At 50.3% G+C, this 8,783-nt stretch overlaps 1 long non-coding RNA gene across 1 annotated transcript; it reads right to left on the reverse strand.

Annotated features, from left to right (window-relative positions):
• Positions 1 to 203: 203 nt before the first annotated feature.
• On the reverse strand, positions 204 to 2,781 carry LOC144733374 (uncharacterized). The gene is made up of 2 exons (XR_013588348.1): positions 2,684 to 2,781; positions 204 to 323 (listed from the first exon to the last, which is right to left on the reverse strand). It is a non-coding gene; the product is annotated as an uncharacterized LOC144733374 (long non-coding RNA).
• Positions 2,782 to 8,783: the final 6,002 nt, after the last annotated feature.

An 8,783-nucleotide genomic window follows, 5' to 3' on the forward strand; every position in this document is an offset into this window, starting at 1 on the left:
GGGGTCGGCGGTGGGGGGGGGGGGGCTCTGGGGGAGAGAGGGGGGGGGGTACAAAGGTCGAAAGTTCCGGGAGATGAGAGAGAGGGGATGGGGGTGAGTGGAGGTGGAGTGGAAGAGGGGGTGAAGAGATGTGAGAGAAGTCGGCAGAAGTTCCCTCCCTCTCGCTCTCCCTCTCGCTCTCCCTCTCGCTCTCTCTCGCTCTCCCTCTCGCTCTCTCTCGCTCTCTCTTTGACGGGCGGCACGTCCCGTCCTCCCCGTGGAGCTGCACAGGTGCAGGCGGCGCCTTTGAAGCCAAGCTTCAGGTGTTTGAGGCCCGCGCGAGTCTGATGAATCACACGCAAGCGCGCACGCAGAGACGAAGATCACCGTGTTCAACGTGATTCTGTTTCGTCAGTGAACACCTATTTAGGCAGGCACGACTCACGAGCGCGTGGATGGGTGGCCAGCCCCACGGCCCCGGCCGCCTTTGTCTCCCCAGCGCTGATGTTTACACACAGCACCGGGTAACCACATTTAAGGCTGAGTCTACCTAGGGCCCAGAACCGGTTCAGATAATTGTCACACCTTACACACGAACGTGCACACACACACATCTGACACACATACACACACCTGATACACACACACCTGATAAACACGCACGCACTGACACCTGAGATGCACACACACACCTGATAAACACGCACGCACTGAGATGCACACACACGCGGCACATGCACTTAAGATAAAATACACACACGTACGCACAAAGACAAAGATCACCCGTATAGCCTTAACATACTATTGGTGCAAGTGCTGTTAACGACCACCAAAATGACACACACACACACAAGTTCATCCACCGGGAATAGTCAAACACACATGTGGGATGCACACGCACACACACCGTTGATATGCAAACACATGGTGCTGAGTTGCACACGAACCTGCACGCCGGAGATGCTTGCACACGTGGACACCTCACACGTGATATGCACACACACACACACCTTACAGACACGTGCACACACACCTGAGATACACACACACCACACACGCCTTACAGACACGTACACACACACCTGAGATACACACACCACACACGCCTTACAGACACGTACACACACACCTGAGATACACACACGCCTTACAAAGACAAAGATCCCCCGTATAGCCTTCACAGACTGTAGGGGCAAGTGCTGTTAGCGAGCACCTATGAAGGCCGGAACGGTACACGAGGGGGTGGGTGGCCAGCACCACGCTCGACCGCCTTTGTCTCCCCAGTGGCGATGTTTACACACCGCACCAGGTACTCATTTAAGGCTGAGTCGACCTAGGGGAGGCCCAGGACCGGTTCAGATAATCGTCACTGGTGTTAGCCGTGAACGGGAATCAAACCCGGGTCGCCAGGTTCATAGCGCAGCGCGCTAACCACTACACTACCGCTCCCCACACACCTTACAGACACGTGCACACACACCTGAGATACACACACACCACACACGCCTTACAGACACGTACACACACACCTGAGATACACACACCACACACGCCTTACAGACACGTACACACACACCTGAGATACACACACACACGCCTTACAAAGACAAAGATCCCCCGTATAGCCTTCACAGACTGTAGGGGCAAGTGCTGTTAGCGAGCACCTATGAAGGCCGGAACGGTACACGAGGGGGTGGGTGGCCAGCACCACGCTCGACCGCCTTTGTCTCCCCAGTGGCGATGTTTACACACCGCACCAGGTACTCATTTAAGGCTGAGTCGACCTAGGGGAGGCCCAGGACCGGTTCAGATAATCGTCACTGGTGTTAGCCGTGAACGGGAATCAAACCCGGGTCGCCAGGTTCATAGCGCAGCGCGCTAACCACTACACTACCGCTCCCCACACACCTTACAGACACGTACACACACACGTGACACACACACGCCTTACAGACACGTACACACACACCTGAGACACACACACACCACACACGCCTTACAGACACGTGCACACATACTCACCTGAGACACACACACACGCCTTACAGACACGTACACACACACGTGACACACACACGCCTTACAGACACGTACACACACACCTGAGACACACACACACCACACACGCCTTACAGACACGTACACACACACGTGACACACACACCACACACGCCTTACAGACACGTGCGCACATACATATGCATGTGCACACAAGACAAATGTCCCCCGTATAGCCTCAAACGCCTTTGGGGAAAGTGCTGTTAGCGAGCACCAATAAAGGGCTGAACGGTACACGAGGGGACCAGCACCACGCCCGACCGCCTTTGTCTCCCAAGTGGCGATGTTTACGGACTACATCAGGTACTCATTTGAGGCTGAGACGACTTAGACGATTACCACTGATGTTGGCCGTGAGCGGGGAACCGAACTCGTATCGCCAGGTTCGTAGCGCAGCGATCTAACCACTGCGCCACGGCTCTCCATAAATGTGCCACATACACGTGCATGTACACACATGTGCACACACAAACACACACGAGTACACACAAACACACAAACGCGCACACACAAACACACACAAACGTGCACACATAAACACACACGTACACGTGCACACATACAAGTGCACACACACAGGCGCATACACACACATGTGCATAGCACGTGCACACACACACGTGTACACACACAGGCGTACACACACCTGAAGGCAGCTCACCACGCGGCCACTTCGCAGCTTGGCTCGAGGATTTAAATCAGAAGCGGCGGCGAGCGACTTCTGCTGCTGCTGATGTTGTCGAGGAAGAGGGGCAGGAGGTGATGGTGATGGTGAGGGGGGGGCAGCACTGAGGGGCGGGGTGGGGGGAGATTGGAGAGATGCGAGAGAGGGTGGGTGGAGAGTTTTTGGAACTGGGGGAGCGAACGCAGGCTTCCGAGAATTGGGGAAAAATGTGTGTGTGTGTATGTGGGTGTGTTGAACTTTGTTTTCACCGTACGCAGCCAACCGCGCTAATCGGAAGTGCGGGGGATGGCCGTGAGCGGGAATCGAACCCGGGTCCCTGAGTTGCGTAGCACAGCGCGCTAACCACTGCACCACCGCTCCCCACATACGTACAAAGATCCTCCGTATAGCTTTAACAGACTGTTAGGGAAAGTGCTGTTAGCGAGCACCTATGGAGGCCGGCACCGCACACGAGGGGGTGGGTGGCCAGCACCACGCTCGACCGCCTTTGTCTCCCCAGTGGCGATGTTTACACACCACACTGGCTACTAATTTGAGGCTGAGTTGACCTAAGGGAGGCCCAGGACCGGTTCAGATACTTGTCACCGGTGTTGGCCGTGAGCGGGAATCGAACCCGGGTCCCTGGGTTTCGCAGCGCAGCGTAGCGCTAACCGCTGCGCCACCGCTCCCCACATAGCACGTGCACACGTTGATTGGCAAACGCCGACACGAATGCCGGGAAAGTTTCTGATTTTCAGTCAAATCACCACCGGTCCAAGTTTTCTGATACATTCGTGTTGCTGCTGCTGCGTTAGCAGTGGTGCACAAGCACAAATAACAACAGCGGCAGCAGCAGCAGCTAATGTCAAAAAAACAATTATCAAGTCCAACACAGGTGCACACATACCAACAGTGACGCCAGAGAGATGATAATTACATGTTCATAACGTTTGTCAATAACCAGAGTTTGTCTTTATTTAGTTTGAATGGCATGGTACTATGTACGCTGTGGGCAGCCATTGAGTAACAGACACACTCTTCAATAATTAATCAAACATTTATTTCTGGATAAAAGAAACAAGGAGATCAGTCGCGTAACGAGCTTGGTGGCCAAAGCTACGAGTTGTGGCCACCCTGGACAACCACTGCGAGATTTGTTTTCAACAACGACAAGAACTACAGTGTCGAAGGACAACAAACACTGATTTGTTTAACACGTAGGCTTTCGCGACCAATATTATTCATAATCAACGTTTTTGGGTTTAGATCGCGTTATTTATAAATGTGTCGTAATCCCCCACCACCCGACACGGCCAATCAGTAAAAAAGTGTCACGTTGACAAAAGACAAATAGTTCACTGCTTTAGCCCACCGGTATGTTGAAGCGTGAAACCACAACATTTACAATTTGAGTACGACGTTTCGCTGGTAATGGCATCCAGCATCATCGGGCAATTCGCCAGAATTCGCCAGAATTTCCCGATGTAAATGTTGTGTCTTCTTGGTTTTTTCGGTAAAGTCACGTAGAAGGGAAGTAATAAAATAATAAAAATAAAACATAATAAAATGAAACAATTCTCACGACGTTTCGGCCACAACGCAAGCAGCCGTCCTCAGGTGAAGAATGAGACAATCCAAGCTAGGAGCTTACATATAAGCTGGGTTGGGGGTGGGAGAAGAGCGCCTTAACAAAAAGAATGTGCATATCAAGAGGAATTTAGCATATACATGGAAAATGCGCAGGGGGCGGGGGGGCTTCAAAGTCATACCATGCCCACGCACTATGCAGGATCAAGAGCACCAAGGGGGGGTGCAGGGATTAGCATTAACAAAGGAAAGGAATGCCAATGATATGTAGCTGCAGTAACTAAACAACACCGTAGAAAACTAAGGTATAAACTACATACAAAAAACTAAAATATAAACTGCATAGCACCATCAGTATACTTACTATACTCTACAATAAGCTGAGTTACTAACAGCAAGTAATACATTACAATTCTACGTCGTAAAAGTTATATAATTTGCTTCCATCTAAACTTTATTCTCTTACATCAACCGAGCATATACCGTACTATATACTGCCATAGATAAACCCAACATTAAATTATATACTGTATTGCAATAAACCACATTTCAACATAACACTATGTATTATTCTACCTACCCTAATGTGTATCAAAATGGTTTATTACGTCCTTCCAATGATTGCTAAGCCAGAATCCATCTTCTCGATTAAAATTGTCTCTGTGTTTGTATATGTGGATCGCCTCATGAACGAATCTCTCATGATAGCCAGGTGGCTTGCAGAGAACCTCTGTCTTGGAGAAGTCAATGTCATGTGAGCCCACTGAGTTGTAACAGTGATCTGCCACGGCTGAGGTGTTTGTCCTACCGTGTTTCAGGTCAGCTTTATGTTCACGGATGCGGTCCGAGACATGTCGTTTGGTTTGTCCAATGTAACTGCTACCACAGAGGCAACTTAGTTTGTAGACACCAGGGTGCTGTATGTCTGGAACCACATCTTTTACAGACGGTACCAGATCACGGATTTTATGTACTGTGTTGAATCGGACCTGGATCTTGTGTTTAATCAGGATTTTGGAGATCTTTTTTGTGACCCCAGCAATGTAAGGTAAGGTGATGGTCTTGAAAGGCTCCTCAACAGGATCCTTCTTGATGGTTGGAGAGATGGCTTTGCGGATTGTGTAGTCGGAGTAACCATTAGCCTTAAGAGCTTGGCGTACGTGTTTGAGTTCACTGGAAATGTGTTCATGGTCGGATATGCATTGGGCTCTATGATATAGAGTCTTGATGAGGGAATTCTTCTGGGATGGATGGTGGTGGGAATCCGGTTTTAGATAAGCGTCCGTATGGGTGGATTTCCTGTAGACAGAGTGGCTCATTGAACCATCAGGTCTCCTTTTGATTAGGACATCCAAAAAGGGTAGCTTGCCATCTTTTTCGACTTCCATGGTGAATCTGATGGCTGGGTGTATGGAATTGATGTGGTCAAGAAATTGGTCTAGAGCAGGTCGGCCATGTGGCCAGATGACAAAAGTGTCGTCTACGTACCTCTTCCATAAGGTCGGGCGTAGAGTGGCAGTCTGGATGGCGTCCGTCTCAAATTTCTCCATGAAGATGTTAGCTACAACCGGAGATAGGGGGGAGCCCATTGGGGTGCCCTCAATTTGCTTGTAGAAAGTTTTATTCCAGGTGAAGTATGTATTGGTTAAGCAGTGTCTCACCAGGGGGGTACCCCAGCATTCAGTCCTTGATGAACCAAGTCTTCAATGATTGCGATGGTGTCAGGTACAGGAACCTTGGTGAATAAGGAAACCACATCAAAACTGACAAGCAGGTCGTCTGGGGACAGGGCAATCCCCTTGATTGTCGATACCAGGTCAGTAGAGTTTAGTACCGCAGAGGTGGTTTTTCCAGTGAAAGGCCGTAGGATTTCAGACAAAAAACGAGCCAATTTATAGGTGGGGGAGTTGATAGTAGAGACAATGGGACGAAGAGGTGTATCTTATTTATGTATCTTTGGTAAGCCGTATAATCTTGGTGGCCTGGCTGCAGAAGGTTTCAACGAGAACTGTTTGGTCTGATCAAATAAAGCGGTTGAATCAGAAATGATATTGTTGGTTTTAGTGACAAGGCTGTTGGTGGGGTCTCTTTTTATTTTTGTATAGCTGCCATCGTTGAGTAGTTCTTGAATTTTGTTGTTGTATTCTATTTTGTCCATGATGACAGTGGCATTGCCTTTGTCGGCTGAGAGGATGACAATGTCATCCCTCTTTTTAATTGAGCTAATTCAAAACGCTCATCTTTGCTGATGTTGCTAGCTGGCATCTTGGCGTTTTTGAGGGTTGCAGAGATTTCGGATCTAGCTACGTCTGCAGCGATGTGACTCAAACCCTTGAGAGCTACATCTACTCGAGCAATTTATATTTTAGTTTTTTGTATGTAGTTTATACTTTAGTTTTCTACGGTGTTGTTTAGTAACTGCAGCTACATATCATTGGCATTCCTTTCCTTTGTTAATGCTAATCCCTGCACCCCCCCTTGGTGCTCTTGATCCTGCATAGTGCGTGGGCATGGTATGACTTTGAAGCCCCCCCGCGCCCTGCGCATTTCCCATGTATATGCTAAATTCCTCTTGATATGCACATTATTTTTGTTAAGGCGCTCTTCTCCCACCCCCAACCCAGCTTATATGTAAGCTCCTAGCTTGGATTGTCTCATTCTTCACCTGAGGACGGCTGCTTGCGTTGTGGCCGAAACGTCGTGAGAATTGTTTCATTTTATTATGTTTTATTTTTATTATTTTATTACTTCCCTTCTACGTGACTTTACCGAAAAAACCAAGAAGTTGAATCCCTGCAGTCACGAAAGCTTTAAATCGAAAAGTAAATGTTGTGCTTTCACGCTTCAACACACCGGTGGGCTAAAGCAGTAAACTATTTGTCTTTTGTCAACGTGACACTTTTTTACTGATTGGCCGTGTCGGGTGGTGGAGGGTTACGACACATTTACAAATAACGCGATCTAAACCCAAAAACGTTGATTATGAAAAACACTGATTTTTTTAACGCACTGCCCCTGCAGCCTTAAATGTTGGCGAGCGACCTCTGGATTGCGAGTCCAGTGCGCGAGCCACCACCGCGTCCCGACGGCCCCGTCGCCTGCGTATTGGGCCTTCCCGACGGCCCCGTCGTCTGCGTATTGGGCCTTCTCGACGGCCCCGTCGCCTACGTATTGGGTCTTCCCGACGGCCCCGTCGTCTGCGTATTGGGCCTTCTCGACGGCCCCGTCGCCTGCGTATTGGGCCTTCCCGACGGCCCCGTCGCCTGCGTATTGGGCCTTCCCGACGGCCCCCGTCGCCTGCGTGGTGGGCCTTCTCGTGGCGCTCAGCCGACGTCCTCCCGACATCGGCGAGGCCATCTGTGCCTCGCGGGATCCGCCGTCACGATCCTCCTCCTCCTCTTTATTTAGACCGCTGGAGAAATCCGATGAGCTACGAGGCTTTTTGCCACAGACGTCCAGTATCGTAGGGGCGGGGAAGAACGTCCCAATAACAAACAATGACAAACGCACGACAGTTTTATTTATTAATTCTTTTCCATCTACGTGACTTTACCGAAAGAACCAAGAATATAGCAGTCCAAAGTACAGGAAATGCAAACAAATCACCCACACAAATTCAAATAAAACGAAACCATCCCCATCCTACCAGGCAAAGCCCACTGAGGTATTCACTTATACTGGTAGGAACCACCTGGTTCCACAAGCCCACAGGGGATTATTGTGTCCGTCCGTCCGTCGTGATTCCAAAAATGGGAGGGGTCGGGCTGGGTGGAGAGGGGAGGGTGGGGTGGGGCTGGGTGGGGAGGGGCTGGGTGGGGAGGGGAGGGTGGGGAGGGTGGGGCTGGTTGGGGGGTGGGAGGGGTGGGGCTGGGTGGGGAGGGGCTGGTCACCCCGTGGTGCCCTTATAAAACTCAATGTTTAACCTACTCACGCCAGCTTGTGCCCGCCCTCACAGTCGGGCATATTTGCGGAATACACCACGCCGCCGTTGACCCTGGCCATTGACCGAGCAACCCAACGTTCCTACCAGCTCCCTCCGTAGGAATGTGCTTTTTTCCCGAAGCGACATGGCTATCAGAAATGACGGCTCATTTGTCCACTTTGACAGCCGGGCAGAGGTGGTTGTGCTGCTGCTGCTGCTGCACGCGGCTGCCGATGATTATTTTATTATCCAGCACCGTGTGGAGTCGGCAGCTCGGGTTGGTGGATCACACGGCACGCGAATGTTGCCTAACCCCCTTCCTGGGGCGTCGAGGAGGAGCTGTAACGAGAATATCACGTGTCTCTTCCGTGTGGGATAGAGTGTTTCCCCCTCGCACGCAAGGGCGGTTCTCTCTCTCTCCCTCCGAGTCGTTCTCTCGCGTTGAGAGTTGAGCGGATCGCTGTGCGCATTACAAGACCAAATCATTCTCATTGAAATGTCACTCTTGAATTATCACTTTAAAACAAACACGACATCCGTTACCCTGCTCCTATTCCGCATATTGTTGCTTAA

Source organism: Lampetra planeri, chromosome 2 (genome assembly GCF_965212315.1).
Source record: "Lampetra planeri chromosome 2, kcLamPlan1.2.h2, whole genome shotgun sequence".
In the NCBI taxonomy this organism is placed as follows: Eukaryota; Metazoa; Chordata; class Hyperoartia; order Petromyzontiformes; family Petromyzontidae; genus Lampetra; species Lampetra planeri.